This window comes from Macaca nemestrina, chromosome 12 (genome assembly GCF_043159975.1).
Source record: "Macaca nemestrina isolate mMacNem1 chromosome 12, mMacNem.hap1, whole genome shotgun sequence".
Taxonomy (NCBI): Eukaryota; Metazoa; Chordata; class Mammalia; order Primates; family Cercopithecidae; genus Macaca; species Macaca nemestrina.
In genome coordinates, this window is record NC_092136.1 from 103,656,726 (window position 1) to 103,682,041 (window position 25,316).

At 38.0% G+C, this 25,316-nt stretch overlaps 1 long non-coding RNA gene across 1 annotated transcript in view; it reads left to right on the forward strand.

The window, feature by feature from the left end:
* The window catches only part of LOC139357371 (uncharacterized), a 35,583-nt gene extending 22,744 nt beyond the window's left edge, over positions 1–12,839 (forward strand). The window contains exons 2-3 of the long non-coding RNA XR_011610356.1: positions 1,838–1,893; positions 12,770–12,839. This is a non-coding gene — a long non-coding RNA (uncharacterized lncRNA). The remainder of the gene's footprint in view (positions 1–1,837; positions 1,894–12,769) is intronic.
* Positions 12,840–25,316: the final 12,477 nt, after the last annotated feature.

The following is a 25,316-nucleotide window of genomic DNA, read 5'->3' on the forward strand; positions in this document are numbered from 1 at the left end:
ACTGTCTGTTGAAGAGATTATTCTCTCCCCATTGAATGGACCTGGCATCCTTGTCAAAAATCAACTGGCCGTAGATGTATATGTTTAATTTTAGACTCTCAATTCTATTCCATTGGTCTATATGTCCATTCTTATGTTAGTACCACAAATCTTGATTATTATAATTTTGCAGTAAGTTTTGAAATTAGAAAGCATGAGTCCTCCAACTTGTTATTCATTCTTGCCATGGTCTGAATGTTTGTATCTCCCAAAATTCATAAGTTGAAATTCTGACCCCCAAGGTGATGGTATTAGGAGGTGGAAACTTTGTTGTTGTTTTTTACATTTAATTTTTATTTTAAGTTCATGTGTACATGTTCAGGTTTGTTATATAGGTAAATTTGTGTCACAAGGGTTTGTTGTAGATTATTTCATCACCCAGGGATTAAGTCTAGTACCCACTAGTTATTTTTCCTGATCCTCTCCCTCCTCCCACCCTCCATCCTGTACCCAAAAGGCCTCAGTATGTGTTGTTCCCTTCTATGTATTCCATGTGTTCTCATCATTTAGCTCCCACTTATAAGTGAGAACATGCAGTATTTAGTTTTCTGTTCCTTCATTAGTTTGCTAAAAAGAATGACCTCCAGCTCCATCCATGTTTCTGCAAAGGACATGATCTTTTTTTTAATGGTTACAGAATATTCCATGGTGTATATGTACCACATTTTCTTTATCCAAGCTTTATCCATTGGTTCGTTGTTGGGCATTTAGGCTGATTCTATGTCTTTGCTATTGTGAATAGTGCTGCAGTGAACATACATGTGCATATGTCTTTATAACAGAACAATCTATATTCCTTTGGGTTATACCGAGTAATGGGATTGCTGGGTTGAGTGGTGTTTCCGTTTTTAAGTCTTTGAGGAATCACCATTCTGTCTTCCACAATGGTTGAACTAATTTACACTCCCACAAACAGTGTATAAGTGCTCCTTTTTGGAGGCAACGACTTTAAAGGTGATTAGGTAACAAGAGGAGAACCCTCATGAATGAGATTAGAGCCCTTATAAGAGGCCAAAAAGAGACCCCGCCTCTCTTGTCATGTGAGGTTAAAGTGAAAAGACAGCCATCTATGAAAAAGCAAGCCCCCATCAGACACTGAATCTGCTGGTGCCTCGATTTTGGACTTCTCTGCCTCCAGAATGCTGAGAAATACATTTCTGTTGTTTATAAACCTCTAAGTTGATGGTATCTCATTATAGAAGACTGAATGGACTACTACATTTCTCAGTATTGTTTTAACTATTCAGGGCTCCTTTCAATTCTGTGTGAATTTCAGGATCAGCTAGTGTACTAATTATTAGAAAAACATTCTGTGTTCATGGATAGGATGATATCAGTACAACTCAAAGTAATCTACAGACTCAATGCAATCTCTATCAAAATTTCATCACCCTTTTTTGCAGAAATGAGAAAGCTGATCCTGAAATTCACACAGAATTGATTGACTTTTCATGCTAACTATCTTATATTCCTGCTTGGTCTTGGTGTATATGCTTTAAATATGCTGTTGAATTCAGTTTGTAAGTATTTTGTGGAAGGGTTTTACATCTATATTTATAAGAAATAACTTTGTAGGTTTCTTCTTATATATATTTTTTGGCTTTGGTATCAGGGCAATGCTGGCTTTATAGAATGAATAGGAAGGTATTCTCACCTCTTTTATATTTTGGGAATAATAGTGATGAGTTTTCTTTAAATATTTGGTAGAATTCACTAGTGAAGCTATCTGGCCCTGGAATTTTCTTTGTTGAGAGGTTTTTGATTATTGATATGAATTTTTTCTTCTTTTTTATTGTAGGAATAATACTATAAATTTCCTCTGAACACTTCTTTTGCTGCATCCTGTAAGTTTTGGTATGTTGTATTTTCATTTTCATTCATCTCAAAATATTTTCTAAATTTACTTGTGATTTCTTCTTTGACCCATTGGTTGTTTCTGTATTGTTTAATTTCCATAAAATTGTGAATTTTCCAGCTTTCCTTCTGTTACTGATTTCTAGTTCCATTCCACTGTGGTCAGAGAAGATATTTTGCTTGATTTTAATCTTTATAAATTTATTGAGACTTGTTTCATGGCTTAACATATGGCCTAATTTGATGACTTTCCATGTGCACTTGCGATTAATGTGCATTATGCTATTGTCAGTAGAGTGTTCCATATAGTCAATCGTCATTATTCATAGATTACATAATTCCCAGTTAGCCCAACCACTAAAAATTATTTGTAATTCTGGAATCACATAGCTTTTACATTCATTGGTGGACACATTCAGAGCAGTGAAAAATATGAGTTGTCTGAGACACACATTCTCAGCTCAGATTGAACAAGGCAATGCTTTGCCTTCTTTTTTAAGTTCCCATGCTATAAACAAGTGTCCTTTTGTTATCCATGCAGTCCTATGTTTTTCATATTTTTGTGTTTATTATTAATAATTTTTCTGTTTAAAATGGCTCCTAAGCATACTATTGTAGTGCTCTCTGGTGTTTCCAAGTGCAAGAAGGTTGTGGTACGCCTTGCAGAGAAAATATATGTTAGATAGTCGTTATTAAGAAGCAAGTTATATTGCTATTGATTATGAGTTCAGTGTTAATAGATAATATATATTGAATAAAGTGTCTTTAAACAGAAATAAATATAAGACAAACTTATGTATTGATCAGTTGATGAAAATGTTACCAGAGTAACTCGGCATTTTGCCTAAGAGTAACAATTTAATATTTGCCCTAAAGTTCATGGTGACTTTATAGAACATTACTACTGCAAATAGCAAAAATCAACTGTATTTCTGTTAGGTTTAGTTTGTTTATATTGTTCAACTCTTTTATTCCCTCATTAGTCTCTGTCTACATATTCTATCCATTATTGAAAATAGTATTAAAAACTCCAACTATTATTGTAGAACTGTTTCTCTCTTCAATTCTGTCAATGTTTGCGCATATATTTTGGGGTTCTGTTGTTTAGTGTATACATGTTTATAATTGTTATATCTTCTTGATGAACTCACCCTTTATCACCATATAATGCCTGTCTTTGTCTCTTGTAACAGTTTTCGGCTTAGAATCTATTTTGTTGGATATTACCATAGCCACTCCAATTTTTTTTGTTTTAATTTGCATAAAATATATTTTTCCATCCTGTACTTTCAAGCTATTTGTCTTTTTGAATCTAAAGTGAATACCTTGTAGACAGCTTGTAATGTAATCATGGTTTTGGTTTATTTTCTGATCCATTTTCCAGTCTCTGCCTTTTTATTTGAAAGTTGAATCTAGGCCGGGCGCCGTGGCTCAAGCCTGTAATCCCAGCACTTTGGGAGGCCGAGACGGGCGGATCACGAGGTCAGGAGATCGAGACCATCCTGGCTAACACGGTGAAACCCCGTCTCTACTAAAAAATACAAAAAACTAGCCGGGCGCGGTGGCGGGCGCCTGTAGTCCCAACTACTCGGGAGGCTGAGGCAGGAGAATGGCGTGAACCCGGGAGGCGGAGCTTGCAGTGAGCTGAGATCCAGCCACTGCACTCCAGCCTGGGCGGCAGAGCGAGACTCCGTCTCAAAAAAAAAAAAAAAAAAAAAAAAAAAAGAAAGTTGAATCTAATTTTATTTGAAGTAATTACTGATAAGGAAGGAACTGCTTCTATCATTTTGCTGTTTGTTTTTGTATGCCTCATAGTTTCTGTGGTTGGCATAAACATATTTATCAGCTCAAAAAAAAAAAAAAGAAAAGAAAAAAAGAAGAAACAAAATGAGGCAAAGGCTTACAATTGTTACAAATCAAAATTATTATTTTTTATCGTATTATTTTTTTTCTAATGAGAAAACCACCTTTAACCTTTAAGTAAAACTAATTTGGTAGGATGTGTATTGTGAGTTGAAGACTCATAGGGTTTCAGCACTGTGGCTCACGGCTCCTTACCTTATTGGTCCTAGAAGAAAAAGCTGAGAGTAAGAGAGTAATTTTTACCATTGTCATTCAACAACATCCATCCATGTAATTTTTGAGACAGATTCTCACTCTGTCACCCAGGCTGGAGTACAGTGCTATGATCTCAGCTCACTGCAACCTCTGCCTCCCGGGTTCAAGTGATTCTCCCACCTCAGTATTGCCAATAGTTGGGACTACAGGCATGCTCCACCACACCCAGCTAGTTTTTGTATTTTTAGAAGACACATGTTTTTACCATGTTGGCATGTAATTTTCAAATTTCTTATCTTTTAAGAAGAATAAAAAAATTCCTGATGTTTGTGGAACTTCTAGCAGGCTGTGTGCTAGACCCTTTTACTTTCTCATTTTGATGAGGACTTGAATTAATCAAATAATATTCATTAACTACTGGTCTTAAGGGGCCTTAATACATTTCATTTTCTAATGAAGACTTCAACCATTGCTCTTCATTTACATCTGTAAGCAATCCAGCTTTTTGAAGGTTCCAGGGATCTTTAATATTTCTGAGCAGGCATCTATCTACATTCTTTCTCCAAGACCCTTTTTTCTTAAATCACTCCGCAGTGCTTGAGGATAGGACAGAAGAGTTCCAGTCTCTCTCAAGGTCTCTTAGAATAAAATAAAGCCAGCACTCATCTTTTAACTTTATATTCAGTTTTCCTACTATATTAAGAATAAAACAAACAAAATAAGCTGAATGCTTTTTTGATCTTAGGCATAAAACCAGCCTGGAAAGGAAGAGTGAGATATTAGCCTTTTTCAGTAGAATAGTGGTTTCCAAATTTTCTTGAAGGATTAAAAACAATGACCATTTTTCTTTAATAATAAAGCTATAAACAGACTTCCAAAATATAAACACAGAGAGGCAGAACTACTCAGTCCAAAACTGCAGGAAAGGGAAAGATGTGGAGTCTGAAGCTGTGGCCCTGCTCCCAGTCTTCACCCCACAATTCGGTCTACCAGGAGTTCTCAACCTTGGCTATACTATATTAGAATTGTCAGAGGATTTTAAAAAACCCTGATCTCTGGTTCTCCCCAGACCAACTAAATAAGAATATCTGGGGGTTAAGACAGAGGTATCACTATGTTTTGAAATTCTACAAGTGAATCCAAAGTTTAAGTGAGGCTGGAACCATTGCAAGAAAGGGAGAGAAACGGTCTCTTTTTTATTTGACAGCAGTCATAGACTTTCCCCCCATTATCCAGAATATCCAGAAGTGATAGAACTGTCTGGATGCTGGATTAATTTAATTTCTTTCGCTTTGCTGTTGTTTCACACATGACTGGGTTAGAATAGAAAGTGAGCTTTTTTAGGGTATAACAATGTCATCAGACCTTTTATTTTATTGTTTAAAATAAAATAGCCCATAAGTTTACAGCCAAACAACTTGCTCTTCTGTAATTTGACCCCTGAAGAGAATATTTTTTCAGAAGGAATTATGCCAGAGGTCAAAAGAAAGAGAAAAATTAAAATCATCCCGTTCCCTACTTTGAAAAGTTAAGTGATTAGAGAAAAATCTATGGAGAGTATCTTGTTCCTCTCATTATGTCTTCTCTTCATTGTATCAGGAGACAACAAAGGGAATTAAGAGGCTCTCTGTAGCATCATTTTACAGAGTACTCCTCTTTGTCTGATTATGATTTCAGGAGGTCAAAATGTTTCTACCTCTGAAGATCAGAATTGTAAGGACTTCCCCCCACCCACTTCACCTCAGGAAGCTTTCATTGTCCTTACTGAAGGTATTTAAACAGAAACAACTTAATGGATTTAGATATTAAAAAATCAATGGAAGAATCAAAACACTATAAAAATTGCCAATGACAAAGCTAGTAATAACATATTTTGGAAAGAAAAGTTTAAAATTCATGCAATAAAGGTATGATGAGGCCAGGGAGTGAAAGAATAAACAATAAAAATAAAGATCGCAATTTCCAGAAGAAACAGACTTGGGGTTTTCTAATTTTAAGGCTTCTTACATTTGGCATTAAATGAATTTAATTCCTACAAGGCAATCCTAGTAAGGAAATCTCTTATCATTTTATGAATGTTGAGAACAAGTAGACAATGAAGTGTGGGCTGTGTGTATGGATTTTTGTTCCTCCTCAGCAAAATCAACTGGCTAATGAATATTTACTCCCAGTTCTCTCACTTCAGGGAGATCCAGCCATGCCCATACTGCAGAGCACACCATAAACTGTAGTGCTGATGAAGGAGGAAAGGGCAGACTCTCCTAGCTGTAATCCCAACACTTTCATATGGAGACTGCCTATGAAAGTCCTTACATCTTCCTGGTTGCCTCATTTCTAGCTTTCAGATGTCACATGGTAAAAATTAAAATTGAATTGACTTTTTTTTAAGCAATTGAAAGTTTTCTAGTATCAGAGATCTAGCTTGCACCATTAGGTTTCAGACAGAGAAGAAAGAGCATCTTTAACCAAAGTCACAATCGCAAATTATATCATAAGAAAAGGAAAGGGGAACTAAGTAGAAATGGGAGGGGAAGAGGAAGGGAACTAACAATGGATTGAGCACTTTTTATATCCAACGTATAATACAAGCCTCTTTATGTGTTTATCATCAAATGAAGACAGAGAAGCTCAGATGGGTTAGTTGATTTGCCCAAACCTTCTCTGCTAGAAAGTGGGAAACATGCAATTTTACCCTGCTTTCTTGAGTTCCAGATCCCTTGTCACTCTGCCATTTCACAGAAAAAGTACAACACAGATTAAACAAATAAGCAATACAAAAGGCAAAGTGCAGGATGTAATACCTATTCATTCTAACCCTTAAATGTAGCTCTTCTCATTATCCAGATGGGCTATGACATAAAGACACTTGCCTCAAATGGTCAAAGCACATTGCCAGACATTTCCATGCATCCCTCCGGCCACCACAGCCTGCCATGTGGGTGCAGACTCTCTGCAAGTGGAGCCTTCTGCTGTTGACGTTGCCTGTGGGCCTTCTCATCTCCCTGAGCCTGGAAACCCAACTCTATGATGTTGTAAGGGCTGCCCTCTTGCTGATAACTGCCACATTTCCTTGATGTTCAAGGGCTTGGAAGAGCCCAACATTTGAGTAGCTCAGTGCACAGATGGATTCAGAATTTCAGGGTGCTGGAGCTGGGGATTCAGAAATGTGGGACATTTTAGGGAGATGTTGACTTGGCTCCAAGCATTAGGGCTGCTCAGATAAAAACATCTAACCCATCTACAATACAAACATTTTAAAGTGATCTGTGGATTTAAGAGTTGATATAAGAACTATTTTGCTTACATTATAAGAATGTTATTCATGACCATTTATTCAAGACTTCTAGTGCTTTTGTATATATACAACTTATCTATTGTCTTCATAATGACTGTATCATAAAATCTTAGCCCCATGTTTAGCTGAAGAAATGAATGCTCTGACAAGGTAGGCCATCTGCCCAAATTCATACAGCAACTAAATTATAGAATTGGAATTCTAACCCTAGTCCGATTCTAGGATAAGCGTTGTACAACTGCCCCCCTAATAATGGGTAAAGTCAATGTCTGTGGGCTAAGCTGGTAACCTAATAATCACTTAACTTCTATTTTTTTATCTATATTTTTCTAATCACAAATTTTAATTGAGAATTCAAGCTATGTAATTATCCACTAATGAATAATAACTACTTATTACCAAGGCATACAACTAAATATGTTTACTCCAAGTGTGTTTCATTTAGAAAATTTTGTTTTTAATTGACACATAGTATTATACTTATTTATGAGGTACAGTGTGATATTTTGATACATTCTGTAAAAAATCAAGTCAGATTACTTAGCTCTCTAAGCCAGAAGAGAGTGGGGGCCAATATTCAACATTCTTAAAGAAAAGAATTTTCAACCCAGAATTTCATATCCAGCCAAACTAAGTTTCATAAGTGAAGGAGAAATAAAATCCTTTACAGACAAGCAAATGCTTAGAGATTTTGTCACCAACAGGCCTGCCCTATAAGAGATCCTGAAGGAAGCACTAAACATGGAAAGGAACAACAGGTACCAGCGATTGCAAAAACATGCCAAAATGTAAAGTCCATTGATGCTAGGAAGAAACTGCATCAACTAACAAGCAAAATAATCAGCTAATATCATAATGACAGGATCAAGTTCACACATAACAATATTAACCTTAAATGTAAATGGACTAAGTGGTCCAATTAAAAGACACAGACTGGCAAATTGGATAAAGAGTCAAGACCCAATCAGTTTGTTATATTCAGGAGACCCATCTCACATGCAGAGACACACATAGGCTCAAAATAAAGGGATGGAGGAAGATCTATCAAGCAAACGGAAAACAAAAAAAAGCAGAGGTTGTAATCCTAGTCTCTGATAAAACAGACTTTAAACCATCAAAGATCAAAAGAGAGAAACAAGACCATTACATAATGGTAAAGGGATCAATTCATCAGGAAGAGCTAACCATCCTAAATATATATGCACCCAATACAGGCGCACCCAGATTCATAAAGCAAGTCCTTAGAGACTTACGAAGAGACTTAGACTCCCATACAATAATAATGGGAGACTTTAACACCCCACTGTCAACATTAGACAGATTAACGAGACAGAACATTAACAAGGATATCCAGAAATTGAACTCAACTCTGCACCAAGCGGACCTAATAGACATCTACAGAACTCTCCACCCCAAATCAACAGAATATACATTCTTCCCAGCACCACATCACACTTATTCCAAAATTGACCACATAGTTGGAAGTAAAGCACTCCTCAGCAAATGTAAAAAAACAGAAATTATAACAAACTGTCTCTCAGACCACAGTGCAATCAAACTAGAACTCAGGACTAAGAAACTCAATCAAAACCGCTCAACTACATGGAAACTGAACAACCTGCTCCTGAATGACTACTGGGTACATAACGAAATGAAGGCAGAAATAAAGATGTTCTTTGAAACCAATGAGAACAGAGATACAACCTACCAGAATCTCTGGGACACATTTAAAGCAGTGTGTAGAGGGAAATCTGTAGCATTAAATGCCCACAAGAGAAAGCAGGAAAGATCTAAAATTGACACCCTAACATCACAATTAAAAGAACGAGAGAAGCGAGAGCAAACACATTCAAAAGCTAGCAGAAGGCAAGAAATAACTAAGATCAGAGCAGAACTGAAGGAGATAGAGACACAAAAAACCCTACAAAAATCAATGAAATCAGGAGCTAGTTTTTTGAAAAGATCAACAAAATTGATAGACCGCTAGCAAGACCAATAAGGAAGAAAAGAGAGAAGAATCAAATAGATGCAATAAAAAATGATAAAGGGGATATCACCACCAAACCCACAGAAATACAAACTATCATCAGAGAATACTATAAACACCTCTACACAAATAAACTAGAAAACCTAGAAGAAATGGATAATTTCCTGGACACTTACACTTTCCCAAGACTAAACTAGGAAGAAGTTGAATCCCTGAATAGACCAATAGCAGGCTCTGAAATTGAGGCAATAATTAATAGCCTACCAACCAAAAAAAGTCCAGGACCAGATGGATTCACAGCCGAATTCTACCAGAGGTACAAGGAGAAGCTGGTACCATTCCTTCTGAAACTATTCCAATCAATAGAAAAAGAAGGAATCCTCCCTAACTCATCTTATGAGGCCAGCATCATCCTGATACCAAAGCCTGACAGAGAAACAACAAATAAAGAGAATTTTAGACCTATATCCCTGATGAACATCGATGCAAAAATCCTCAATAAAATACTGGCAAACCAAATCCAGCAGCACATCAAAAAGCTTATCCACCATGATCAAGTGGGTTTCATCCCTGGGATGCAAGGCTGGTTCAACATTCGCAAATCAATAAACATAATCCAGCATATAAACAGAACCAAAGACAAAAACCACATGATTATCTCAATAGATGCAGAAAAGGACTTTGACAAAATTCAACAGCCCTTCATGCTAAAAACTCTCAATAAATTCGGTATCGATGGAATGTATCTCAAAATAATAAGAGCTATTTATGACAAACCCACAGCCAATATCATACTGAATGGGCAAAAACTGGAAGCATTCCCTTTGAAAACTGGCACAAGACAGGGATGCCCTCTCTCACCACTCCTATTCAACATAGTGTTGGAAGTTCTGGCTAGGGCAATCAGGCAAGAGAAAGAAATCAAGGGTATTCAGTTAGGAAAAGAAGAAGTCAAATTGTCCCTGTTTGCAGATGACATGATTGTATATTTAGAAAACCCCATTGTCTCAGCCCAAAATCTCCTTAAGCTGATAAGCAACTTCAGCAAAGTCTCAGGATACAAAATCAATGTGCAAAAATCACAAGCATTCTTATACACCAGTAACAGACAAACAGAGAGCCAAATCAGGAATGAACTCCCATTCACAATTGCTTCAAAGCGAATAAAATACCTAGGAATCCAACTCACAAGGGATGTAAAGGACCTCTTCAAGGAGAACTACACACTACTGCTCAGTGAAATAAGAGGACACAAACAAATGGAGGAACATACCATGCTCACAGATAGGAAGAATCAAGATTGTGAAAATGGTCATACTGCCCAAGGTAATTTATAGATTCAATGACATCCCCATTAAGCTATCAATGACTTTCCTCACAGAATTGGAAAAAACTGCTTTAAAGTTTATATGGAACCAAAAAAGACCCTGCATTGCCAAGACAATCCTAAGCCAAAAGAACAAAGCTGGTGGCATCACGCTACCTGGCTTCAAACTATACCACAAGGCTATGGTAACCAAAACAGCATGGTACTGGTACCAAAACAGAGATATAGACAATGGAACAGAACAGATCCCTCAGAAATAATACCACACATCTATAGCCATCTGCTCTTTGACAAACCTGACAAAAACAAGAAATGGGGAAAGGATTCCCTATTTAATAAATGGTGCTGGGAAATTTGGCTAGCCATAAGAATAAAGCTGAAACTGGATCCTTTCCTTACTCCTTATACGAAAATTAATTCAAGATGGATTAGAGACTTAAATGTTAGACCTAAAACCATAAAAACCCTAGAAGAAAACCTAGGTAATACCATTCAGGAATAGGCATGGGCAAGGACTTCATGTCTAAAACACCAATAGCAACAGCAACAAAAGCCAAAATTGACAAATGGGATCTAATTAAACTAAAGAGCTTCTGCACAGCAAAAGAAACTACCATCAGAGTGAACAAGCAACCTACAGAATGGGAGAACATTTTTGCAATCTACTCATCTGACACAGGGCTAATATCCAGAACCTACAAAGAACTCAATCAAATTTACAAGAAAAAAACAAACAACCCCATCAAAAAGTGGGCAAAGGATATGAACAGACATTTCTCAAAAGAAGGCATTCATACAGCCAACAGACACATGAAAAAATGCTCATCATCACTTGCCATCAGAGAAATGCAAATCAAAACCACAATGAGATACCATCTCACACCAGTTAGAATGGCGCTCATTAAAAAATCAGGAAACAACAGGTGCTGGAGAGGATGTGGAGAAATAGGAACACTTTTACACTGTTGGTGGGATTGTAAACTAGTTCAACCATTGTGGAAAATGGTGTGGTGATTCCTCAAGGCACTAGAACTAGAAATACCATTTGACCCAGCCATCCCATTACTGGCTGTATACCCAAAGGCTTATAAATCATGCTGCTATAAAGACACATGCACATGTATGTTTATTGCAGCACTGTTCACAATAGCAAAGACTTGGAATCAACCCAAATGTCCATCAGTGACAGACTGGATTAAGAAAATGTGGCACATTATACAAATGTGTATACAAATACACCATGGAATACTATGCAGCCATGAAAAAGGATGAGTTTTTGTCCTTTGTAGGGATATGGATGCAGCTGGAAACCATCATTCTCAGCAAACTATCACAAGAATAGAAAACCAAACACCGCATGTTCTCACTCATAGGTGGGAATTGAACAATGAGATCACTTGGACACAGGAAGGGGAACATCACATACCGGGGCCTATTGTGGGGAGGGGGGTGGGGGGAGGGCTAGCATTAAGAGATATACCTAATGTAAATGACAAGTTAATGGGTGCAGTACAGCAACATGGCACATGTATTCATATGTAACAAACCTGCATGTTGTGCACATGTACCCTAGAACTTATAGTAGTAATAAAAAAATATATAACATGAGATCTATTCTCTTAAGTTTTTAAGTGTACGATATAACATCGTTAACCATAAACACAACGTTATACAGCAGATCTCTGAGTCCAGCTAGATAACTGGTATTCCAGAATCTGCCAGCAGGTCACATAATGAAAATTCTCAGGAATGAGGCTTTGAAGGTGCTCCAACCTCATTCTGCCCTCTCCACTGACTGCCAGGCTGCTGGTTTTCATCATCATTGTAGGATGTTGGCTTTTAAGGCTCCCATGGAGCTGGGGAGGAAAAGGTGGAAATATGTTGAGTTAAAATGCCACAAAGCATGCTGTTCTTATTAGTGTTCTGCTCTATTTTTTCAATAAAATCTCTCTGGCTTGCAGGAAGCCTTTTGTTAATTTCCAGTGTAGATTCTTAGAATTTTTGCCATGTTTTTCCATTGCTTTTATGGAGGAGAAAAGTTTCAGAGAACCTCACTCTGCCTTTCCCTCCCTCCCTCCCTCCCTCCCTCCCTCCCTCCTTTCCTTCCTTCCTTCCTTCCTTCCTTCCTTCCTTCCTTCCTTCCTTCCTTCCTTCCTTCCTTCCTTCCTTCCTTCCTTCCTTCCTTCCTTTCTTCCTTCTTTTTTTGCAGACAGAGTCTCCTTATGTTGCCCAGGCTGGCTTTGAACTGCTTGTGCTCCTGAGTTGCTGGGACTACAGGTATGCACTATGGCACCCAGCTTTTCACTCTGCCATTTTTACTGATATCATCCCACTAACTTAACTTATTTGTAAATACTCATTCTGAGTTCCAAGTAACCAATTTACAAATGTACTTTTGGATATTTTTATTTGTCTATTGGAAAGGGCCTAAATTAATCCCTCTCTCACCACTTCCAATAATGCAGAGCTAGGCCACAGTCACAGAAATTACCACCACCACACCCCACCCTATGCTATGTAATTTGAGAGACGTGACAGGTTCTGCCACCTTCAGATCTCTTACCAGCTTACCTCCATTGAACTTCCTCCCACTAGAGTCACTAAATGGTGAAGCACAAAGATCTGGGCACTATCTGGGCTCCAGTTAGACATTCACGATACCATGAAGCATTGCTAAAAATACTTCTTCCCTGTGAGACGATAGATGCAGGAGGGAATAACACATAGCATGTCCAAGCCTTGGGTAGCCCCAGTGGTGGGGAGACGGAATAGAGGTAGCAGGATGAGATAGAAAAACAGTATATTAGTCTTGCAGTTAAAAAACCTAATCTCAGCCGGGCATGGTGGCTCACGCCTGTAATCCCAACACTTTGGGAGGTCGAGGCGGGTGGATCAAGAGGTCAGGAGATTGAGACCATTCTGGTTAACACAGTGAAAACCCATCTCTACTAAAAATACAAAAAAAAAAAAAAAAAAAAAAAGAAAATTAGCTGGGCATGGTGGCTGGCACCTGTAGTCGCAGCTACTCGGGAGGCTGAGGCAGGAGAATGGCTTGAACCCAGGAGGCGGAGCTTGCAGTGAGACGAGATCTCACCACTGCACTCTAGCCTGGGCAACAGAGCAAGACTCTATCTCAAAAAAAAAATAATGATAAAATAAAAAATAAAAAATAAAAACTTAATCTCAAATCTACCCCACATGGCTTTGTAATCTTAATTAAATTGCATATCTTATTTAGTTTCAGTTTTTAATTGGTAAAATGAATAAAATAATTGTTACCATGTAGGGTTGTCATGAGGATGAAATATATAAAGTGTTGGCTGGTGTAGTACCTGGCATAGAGGAGATGTATCTAGAGATGCAGATCTGATGAGTTAATAGGTGCATAGTGGGCAGACTGAGGACAAGAACGCCTCTGTGATTGAGGAAAGACTGAAGTTGCTACTCCTGGAATGTGAGCTTTCTGTTGGCCAGACCTTTGCCTTCTAGTTCATGACTGAGTCACAGTGTCTAATGCAGGACTGTCACACACAATAAATGCCTTATGAAGTATTTGGCTATTCTTTTTGTTTCTTAAACCTCCAGAAATCAAGATTTCACAACCTCCATCAGTAATCATTTAGGCATTTAATAATCCTGCTGGGGAACATTTCTTGACAGCTTTCTAACTCCCTTTTGTTGCAGCTAGAAACCATTTCAGCTTAACTCAATTCTCAGCGCAGCGTTTCAGCTCCTGTTGTACTTGAAAGTAGGGATTTTTCTGTCTTAGCTGTTGTTAATTTTGAGTCCCTTTAATAATTAATATCATATCTCACTCCAACCAAGCTGAGAGACATGCTCTTCTGCCTCTCCTCTGGCTTTTTAATTGGCACCTTGTGCACTGCAAACTGTACAGTGCAAATGAGTTAAATACCAGTCTCTGACTGACATTTTCTTGTTGTCAAAATTCAGCGAGCTCAGCCTGAGGAATGTTCCAGTAAGAACTGTAGAAATGGCTCTGACTGAAGGGATGCAAATGTTTCCATGATTTTTTTTTCTCCCAAATGTCTTTGCAATTGCACATTCACATAGCTACCATGCAGACAAGGGTAGGAGTGAAAAGGTTGAGGTTTATTATTTGATGTTGTAAATCGTTGAGACTGCACATTTACACGTCACACCCAGTTCTTGGCTAGGCCACTCAGAGCTATGGCAAACGATGATAAAATTAAGTCTGCAAGGATCAGTGGAACATTATTTAGTATTAATCTGAGTACCTGGTCCAGCCATGCCACCTCCTGGAAGCAGAGATGGGTGAAGAATGAATGAATGCATTGAGGGAAATTGTGGCAATTGTATGTCAACAACGAAATGCCATAGATGTAACCAAGAAGAAGGTAGAGTATTAGAAGTAGAGAAAAAAGGTTTGGAAGCAGAAACCTGAGTGTATGTGTGTGTGCGTGCATCTCTATCCATTGCACGAAATTTCATCACCTGTGTGCTGAGAGATCTAGGTGGCTGCTGAGGAGATGGCAAATGTTCAAAGCTGAGGGCATACTTACATAGAATGTTTAAAGATCAGTTTGAATATAACCTCACCTTTACTTTTAAAAATCATATTTTAGGTGATGGTCTTAATTAAACATGTGTTTTCAAAATAGAAAGATGTAGATTTTTTCTTGTGGTCTGAGCTAAAAATAAATAACTAGCCACTTAGGCTAATGATTCACACGTAACATAAGGCCTGTCATAAAGAAAGTATCTACAGAATACATATTTTTGATTAAACTGTATATTATGCAACACATAAATTATTCCTGCGATGATTACCTATACAAAACTTTAAAGGAATATGCTCCCACTGACGCCTCCTCTCCAAGAAAAGAATTGAACGAAATGTTTACCCTAAAATTGAAAGAAAAAAATAATTGTCCTATAGGTAAAATATTATAAGTAGAAAAACCTACAGACTTTGTGAGTTAAGGAAAACCTACTTTTACATTCATGTACTCACAGCATATATATTTTCTTAGAAGTCATTCTTGGCATCTGTATCAGTAATTTTGCTGTGATAACACATGACTCCAAAACCTTTCAGTCCTCAGCGTTCTTTTCTCTCATCGTAAGTGCCACTGGTTGCAGGTCCATGTGCCTTTGTGTATTGAGGATTGAGACTGAAGGAGCAGTCCTTATTGGAGACATTCTATTTTGTGGCAGATAGCAACAGGGAGAGAGCTGCTAGTGCCTCTTAAACCTTCTGCTCAGAATTGGTGTATGTATGTTACATCCACTTCCATTCCTTTGTCCAAAGGGTGTCATATATTTAAGTCCAAAGTCAATGAGGCAGCAACATATACTGCTCCCATGTCAGGAACAGTAAGTCTCAGGGCTGGGGGCATGGGTTAGGATTGCCAGATAAAATGCTGGACCTCCAGCTGAATTTGAATTTCAGTAACCAACAAATGAGTTTTTAGTATAAGTATGCCTCAAATATTGCATGGAGCACAAATGTTATTTGTTGTATATCGGAAATATAAGCACCCTGACTCTTTGTTTGCTAAATCTGGTGATCCTAGCAGGGGTGGATAATCTTCCTGGAGAGAATAGGGTAGTGAATAATTGGGAACAAAAATACATTCTATCACTACACATTTGCGTTGCTACATTTTTTAAGTTACATACTTTGGGCAGTCTGATTGCTTGCTGCTGCTCTCTACACCATGAACTTTCCTCTGTTCTAAACTAATCTAATATACTGCCACCTGGCTTCACATTTATGCTGAAATTATAATGCCCCCAGGCCTCTGTTGAAGAACTGAGCTCCCGTAGGAGCATTTATACTTATTCCCACCTGAGTCCACAAACAAATGAGTCACTGTGGACACCAGGCAGCCCTCATCAGATTCTTTTCCTCTTTTCCTGCAACTCCCACTTGCTGATCTACACTGTCCCAGAGTCATCTGAAAACACCTCACCCCAGCTACTCTGCCAGTGCCTGTCCTGAGAACACCAAGTGTTTGGATGCTGGGTGGCAGTGCCTCTAACACTGCAGTGTCTCGGGGCACCAGGTTGGGGCTGGGCGCCAGAGAAAGATGGGAGATCCATCTTCTAGGGCTCTGTTATTGCCACCAGGCCCAGGGCCACCTCTAATTATGTCCCCAGTTCCACAGAGCCTTTCATGGGAACATATTTGCCAGCTTCTGACCTTCACCCTTCTAACTGTATTGGCTCAAATTCAGTCCCAGAAACTTTGCGTACACATCTGCAGTAGAACTATTGGGAACAAAAAACAACTGGACATTTCATAGGGGCCATTGTCCACTCACACATTATGCTCTTGCTCTTCCTGTTTCCTGCACTGTGGAATGATAATATGCTAACTGCTTCCTCTTCCTCATACACCATTTGCTTCTGTTTGTCTTTCTCATGCTCTCCTTTACCTCCAGGGGCTCGAAGATATTGATTCCTTTTCCTGGCATGTTTTATTTCACCCCCTACTTTGTGGCAGACTTTGTGTTGGATTCTCCAATATAGATTCTATTTGTTCCTCAATGAGAAGCAGCAGTGTGATGGGAGAACTGACCTAAGGGTAATTCAATCTATACTGCCTGTGGTTGGTTTGTATGACACAATTCTGAGAAATGCAATACGGGGGAGGCTTGTCTGAAGCTTCTGGGAAAGGTCTTTCTTGCTGTTAAGAGAGAATGATGGGAAGCTATTATTTCTCTCTCTTTAATTTGAACAAAGAAGCACATAGTAGTAAATGCTCTGGCCACCATCCTGCAGCCATGAAGGAAGCCAGAGATAAGAAGAAACCAATGCCGTAGATAGTGAAGCAGAGAAGGCGAAGACCCGTGTCTTCAGTGGCATCACTCAACCTGCAGCTCATTCAACTCTGAGGCGCACCCTGCCTTCGGATTGACTTTATGTCATCCGACAAATGTACTTGTTCAAGCCAGTTTGGGTTTTCTATTCCTTACAACTGAAGGCATCTGACTACCGTATTCCCACCACTGTCTCCTCTCATGATGACTCTGACTTCTGAATTGAGTTTAGGTGTAATTTTTTGGGGATTGCCTGAGTATGGGTTAGTTACCTTGTACTCTGCTCTCATAGTCCTTAAGACACTTTGTCTTTGCTTGGGTAATAGTGTAATTGAACTGCTTGAATATAATTCCCAAAGGGCAGGAGCTATTTGATTCTTTTACAGTAGCATATCACTGTCCCAGTGTCAGCCACAGAGTAGGTGCTTAATACAGTTTTGCTGAGAGAGGCTCCAAGGCCTTGTTGGATGACATACTGTATCCTCACATATATCCACGCAAGCTCTGCTCACCTTCACTGTTTGGTTCCTTCCTCCAGTTGGTTATGACAATGTTGCTTGCCCTTTCAGTTTAATCCATTTTGGTTTCTGGCACCCTCCACTCCATCCATCCAGCTAGTCCTTCTAGGTTCCCAGGCTATGGAACTACTTTCCTTACCTTCTAATCTTCCCTGTAACAGCTGGTCAGCCTGCAGCCCATCCTGCTTTTGGTTCCCTTCCTTCCCTGGCCCGTTTCAGCCTTCACTGGTTTTCATTTTCCAACCCCCATATAAGGGCCAAGGCAATTGCTACATTTCATTCTTCTGAAATATTTGCAAAATATGAAATAAACAACAAAATGTATGTGGGCGTTTTACTTCTTCCTTGAAACCTAATGGATGGACAATGAACTAATGAGGTCAGCAAGGCTCAGATTCCAGGGGCTGGGGAGTTCTTTGAATATTTTATCAAGGAACGGTGGTATTTTTTGTACATGTAGCCCAAATGGCAAAGGTGAAGACGTATTTGAAAACACAAAAACAAAAACCAGAAGTTATCATGGATCTTTCTGTTACACATAAGAAATTAAAAGGTGGCAGCACTGTGACAGACTGTGAGACAAATTTAGTGACATAATGTGAAGGACTGCTCTCCATTTTATATGAGTTCACTCTAGGAGAGGTGAAATGGAGTTATTGGAATGGTATTGTGAGAACAAAGACCCACTGGATTCCACTTCTGCATCTATCTTACAAGAAAATCATATGTGATAAAAATATTTGTAATACCTGCAAAGTGCAGAGACTTAAGCAGTAAGCAATTTCTAGGGCTTGACTTTCAGGAGGAAAATGAAAGGCTTCTTTCAAAATTACATATTCACTTAGGTCAATAATAATTCTTACCTTCTGTTCAATGCCTTCTGTGTAACAGAGTTTAACCTACAGTATCATATATATAATTTTTACAGTTTAACTTTTTATTAGATCATTCAAATATACACAAAAGTAGAGAGAGTCTGACAATGAACTTTCACGCATCCATCACTAATCACCAACAATTAGCAAAATATGGTCAATCTTGTTTCATCAATATTGCTGTTATTTTTCCTTCACATTCTCTTATTTAATTCTCTGTGAGAGTTATTATCAATGGCCCATTGAGAATGGGATAATGAGAATCTGAGAGATTGAATGATGATCCCCATTTTAAGGTCAATACATAGCAAAGCCAAGATATGAGCAAAAGCCTGAATTCCATCAGAGTCTCAGCCTATGCTGCTCATCAGCAGAAGCCCCTAAGGTGCACATCAATCATATGGTGATTTACCAATATCTCGAATGAACTAAGAAATCAATTGGCTAATGTTTGTTGAGTCCTGATTTTATACCCACACTGTGCTAGCTACAAAAAAATTCTTTTAAAACAGATTTCCAAGAAAGCGGACTCCATGATAGTAGTGTTTTGTTTTAACAGCTTTATGGAAATATAATTTAAGTATCATAACATTCTCCATTGCCAGTGTATGAATCAATACATTTTAATGTATCTACAGGGCTGTACAACTGTCAAAGGCAGTTATTTTTGACTGTTTATATCTGCTTTGTCTCCAGTGCTGAGAAATCGTGCTTGGAATATTGTGTGTTCAATAAGTATTTGTTGAATAAATGAATGAAAAATAAAATTTATGCCCTCAAGGAGCTTACTGTATAGTTGGTTAGAAGTGACATATACATATGAACAATTAGAAAATAAGATAGTTTATAACAACATACTAAATTTATTTATTTACTTATTCATCAGAAGATATTTATTGAATGCCAGATATAATTGTTATTAATAGGTTCATTCACATCTTGGAATTATCCCAGTAAATTAAAAAATAGTAACTTGTGTGCTTTGTTGTCATTGAATACATTTAGTCTTTTGATATCTCTGTAAGGAATGCAAGTATTGGTTGACTTTATAAAAATTTCTTGCTTTTGACAGGATGCTACAGATGTGCTTTTGGATGCGTATTTGTAGCATCTAGTCTGTAGTCCCCATTCTAAAGTGAAAAACACTGAGACATTACCTGTATCTTTTCTCAGTGTTGGGCCGTGTAGAACAATGCTTCTAGCAACAGGATCATGAGATATGAATTCTCAGTCAGACCTAAAGCCAGAGTTGTCAAAATGTAACTCCAGCTTTAAAATAAAAAAGAATTCTTTCTTTTAGTAAATAGAATGTGTAGGCATTTATTGAACTTCATAAAGAGAAAGTAGTTTTCAAACGTTATGATAATAATTTTAAGAAATCTAAGCCTATGTTAGAGTCACTGCTTTCCAAAAATATGAGTTAGTGATTGACAGTGGACTATTGCTCATGGCTTATTGAACTTTGGCATTTGGAAAAATCTGATCAGTAACAAAAGAGAGGTGTTCTAACTTTGTATTTTACCCCTATATTGTGGAGTGAATGGCTGTGATACAAAATGGCTTCATCCAAAATAAGTAGAAAGAAAAAAAAACCAGAAAGGAAATCATGTTTTCCTGATTTTATAAGCTTAACATTCATTCAGCCAAGACTTTGGGTGATGATTTGACTTTATGTCAATTGGAGAAAAACTAAGGTTGGCCGCATTGTTTGTTTCCCTATAAACAAGATGTCTCAGAATAATCTCCTAATGATTGAAATGTACCTTTTTGTGACCTTTTAAGTGACTCTGTATACTACAGAAACTATTAGGACTAGCCTTTTTAGATCTTTCTAGGTTTCCAAAGAAGTATCAAATGTGTCTGTATGTTGTCTCTTTTCATCTGAGCTCATTATTTTTAATTTTGCAAGACCATATCCAAATCCTGTTTGAGTTTTTATAGTAGACAGAGCCCTGCTTTTAGCAAAGAGCAGAGAAATAATCTTTCATGGAGTTGAAGACTGTACTCTCTATTTGTGTGATAAAGCATGGTGACAGATGCTCTGAAAAGCCATGGTGATGGCAACAAGGAAGCTGTGCTGTGGGTGATTGATTATCTGGGTTCCTGAATTACTGGTCTTGGGAGTAATGCCATCAGCAAGGAAAGGTCAGTGCCTAGGTAAGTTTCAGATGACACACTTTGAAATTGTTAGACTGTGAACATTATTTTATTCCTAACTAAGTCCCTACTAATTATGTGCACTTATTGAGTTAATAGAACTTTGGGGACTAGCCATTTTCATCTGTAACTTCTAACGTCTCGCCATCTAATCGAGAGCGACTGTAGAACCTTATAGGACAGAACACTGACTTGGAGTCAGACAGATCTGGATTTGAAATCTAGCTCAGCTCCACAACTTACTAGCTTGGGCTCTTAGGGAAGTTTTTCAATCCGTGTTAAGTAGGGATGATAAAATTACCTATACCCTCCAGTTGTTAAAAATCATAAATGAGATAATACTAATGATGTTGCTGAGTGCGTAGTATATGCTAAGCATACAAAAATGAAGGCTGTTATATCATTATCATATTAGTGTCTTTCTCACAAAGATGAATGACAAAATGGGATCTTCAATGTCCTAGTCAGCATTCAGGTGATGCCAATCAATTCAGTTCAATCCGTTTTTTTAAAAAACATAGGAAAAAGGTCTTGAAAATTGAATAAGACATATTTCTGACCTGAAAAAAAAGCCTAAAATATTGTGTGCAAGAGCAACATACTTGTACTTAGCTACATTGCTAATCAGGACACAATTAAGTGGTCTAATTCCTTGCTGGTTAAAGTATGCTCTGTGGATCAGTGGCATCAATATCATCTGGGAGCTGGTGAAAAATCAGACTCTCAAGTCCCATCCCAGCCTTCTGGGTGAGAATCTGTATTTCAACAACATACCTATTTAGTTGATAGGCACATAGAAGTTTGAGAAGCAATAGTCTGAAATATTTCAAACAAAGTTCTATGTTGGTAATTATTTGTGGTGGTGGGGGGGATTGAAGGACTTGCTGATGAAGTTTAGTTTACATTGGGTCTTTCAGGATGATTGAGGTTTCAAAGAAGGATGGAAAGAACATTCTAGGCTGAGGAAATAGTAAGAACAAAGGCATGGTGGTATGAAATTTTGTTTCTCCATAAACATGTATGATGTTTAGAGAGAAAGCATTAGTAGCTCATAAACTGGATTATAGAGAATATGGGATAAAGTGATAGATGAGGCTCAAAAGTTTGGTTGGCAACAAATGGTGACATGGCATCAATGCCATGTTACAAAGGATGAATATCCTATTAAAATATAAAATGAGACCTCAGATATTTTAGGGCAGAGTGATGTCATCATGGTTTATTTAGATAGCACATGGGGAGATACAGGGATGATTGATTGGAGTCTAAAGGACAAGTGGAAGAGGGACTATCTAGGCAACTCTTATAAGAACCTGTTGAATGAAGAGAGTTTACAATATAGGGACTAAAAAGAAAGAAAATGCAGCATCAAGAGACATTTCTGAGGTGAAAACTCAGGGAGTGTGTGAGTGGCACTAGCATGGAATCAAAGATGACTTATGTTTACAGCTGAGGTGACTGAGTAGCAGAGCAAGAGATCAACTAAGACTGGATCACAGAGAAGGGGTTGGATTAAAAGGAAGATACCTAGTGAGTTCTTGAACAGATCTGGCTTGCGGTGTCTAGGGACATCCATATGGAGATGCGCAAAAAGATAGTCTGGGCTTTGTATTAGTCTGATCTCACACTGCTGTAAAGAACTACCTGAGACTGGATAATTTATAAAGAAAATAGGTTTAATTGACTCAAGATCCACAGGCTTAACAGAAAGCATGACTGCTAGACCTCAGGAAACTTACAATCATGGCAGAAAGTGAAGGGGAAGCAAACATGTCTTACTATGGCAGAGCGGGGGGTGGGGGTGGGGCAGAGAGCGAGAGAGAGAGAGAGAGAGAGAGAGAGAGAGAGAGAGAGAGAGAGAAGGGAAGTGCCGCAGACATTTAAACCATCAGATACCGTGAGAACTCATTCACTATCATGACAACAGCAAGAGGGAAGTCCCCTCCCATGATTCAGTCACCTCCCACCCAGCCTCTGCTTCAACGTGTGGGGATTACAGTTCGACATGAGATTTGGGTGGGGACACAGAGCCAAATCATATCAGGCTGAAAGGCAAGGTCAGGGCAGAGATGTGGATTTTGGAAGCATCTCTATGCAGATAGCAATTGTAATTATGGCAATGCATGAAATAGACCAAATAGTAGGTACAGTGTGAAGAAGAAAAGAAACCAGGTATAAAAGACTGGTGATCATGTAAAGCATGGGTGTAAAAGGAAATGATGGTAGGACATCTTTATGGACACTTAGGACACCCCTCCACCCCCACCTCCTGACCCTTGGCCATATTTATTTTTCTCTTTAAAATTTCCTTTGCTATGAATGATGAGCTGCTTCAAAATCTCCAGGGATTGCCTAGGCCCTGAATCTTGCTAGTAATGGCTCTAAGCTCCACCCAGCTCTGCCAGGAAGGGCACAAGGGTGGCATCACTGTCCAAATAGCCACAGTAGCCATCCAGAACTCCTGAGTGACTGGATACTACTTTTTGCAACAATAATAAACTGCCCAGAACCTCAATACTTATGATTTGTTCATCATTATTTTCTGCTTGTGGTGTAGATCTCACATCCTGTAACTGTCTCCTGAAAGCTCAAGTACATCAAAAATTTATATTTATATATAGTGATTTTTTTTTGTTCACATGATGATTTCTCATCAATTGTCTCCTTTGTTTTTCAAAATCACCACCTTAGGGAGGCATTGTTTTTACTCTCATTTTACAGATGAGGCAGCAGAGCCTCACAGTAATTTTTCCTAAGGTCTCATAGTTAGAATATTGTCCAACCTGGGATTTTAGATACTAAACTCCAGGCTGTTTTCCCTACTTTCAGTTCTTGTCTCTAAACTGTTAACAGGTCATCCATATGTGCAGGCTAAGTTAGATGTTTTATTTCTTTCAGATCAGATATAATGGCCCACATGATCTCATTTATATGTGGAATCTAAAAACATTGAACTCATAAAAGTAGAAGAGGGTAGATTCGTGGCTGCCAGGAGCTGGAGGCAGGGTGTGGGGCAAGGGGATGGGAAGAGAAGATATTAGTCAAGGTTTCAAAGTTTCAATTAGGCAAAAGGAATACATTTTAAATATCAATTGCACAGCATGATGCTTATAGTTAATAATATGTAATGTATATTTAAAGTTAATATGATGATAGATTTTAAATATTTGCACCACAAAATAATGACATGTTAGTCTGTTTTCTTACTGCTGATAAAGACATACCCAAGACTGGGCAATTTACAAAAGAAAGATGTTTATTGAAATTACAGTTCCTTGTGGCCAGGGAGGCCTCACAATCATGGCGGAAGGTGAAAGGCACGTCTCACGTGGCGGTAGAAAACAGAAGAGAGCTTGTGCGGGGAAACTCCCCTTTTTTAATACCAGCAGATCTTGTAAGACTTATTTACTATCATGAGAACAGCACAGGAAAGACCTGCCACCATGATTCAGTTACCTCCCACCAGGTCCTTCACACAACATGTGAGAATTCAAGATAACATTTGGGTGCGGATGCAGCCAAACCATATCAAATGGTAAGCATGTGAGGTGACGGATCTGTTAATTAGCATGATTTAATTATTCTATAACATATTTATATATCAAAACATCACATTGTACCACATAAATATACACAATTATTATTTGCTAACTAAAAAACAGAAAAATATATAATAGTTCAGTCCTCTCATCAGCTAGAAACTTACTAATAATATATGTTAATTTCTTCCTTGGTTAGAGAGAAGATTGGCACCTCTTCGTTTAGATGCTACCACTGCTGTTAACTGTACTTTTGTCCTTGAGGCTACATCAAGGGCATCCTCTATTGATTAACATATGGTAACCACATAAAGTAAATGGCTAATTGGAATCAGCGGTGCATATAAAGTTATTTTTTTTACCCCGAAACAATATTGTAGTAAGAAACAAACAAATAAAACCTTGGCTTAGTCAGGATGCTAGGGTGTGGCTTGCCTCTCATTAGAAGCCATGCAGGTGTTGACTGAAAAACCACTGCAGCCTTGGGGTTGTCTGAAGAAGAAGAGTTGCATGATGTTCAAATATCTTTGATGACAATGAAAGTCTTCATGCCAATGGTAAACTGGTCAAAAATGTTTATTAAGAGGAAGAAAGTAATATCTTAACAAATGATTTTGAAGCACACTATGAATTATAACTTTTTTATATTATCTTTTTAAAATCAAAACTTTTTTCTACATCTTACTTTTTGATGATAGTATCACAATAAATTACTGGTTACAAAACTATATCTGTTTATATATTTCAGAAATGTAATACACACAGAGATACACACATACATGTGGAATAAATTTTATATGATGGTATATAGTTTTATGTAAAATTACCATGGACTTTTTATACAAAGTGTTCTATAAGACTGAT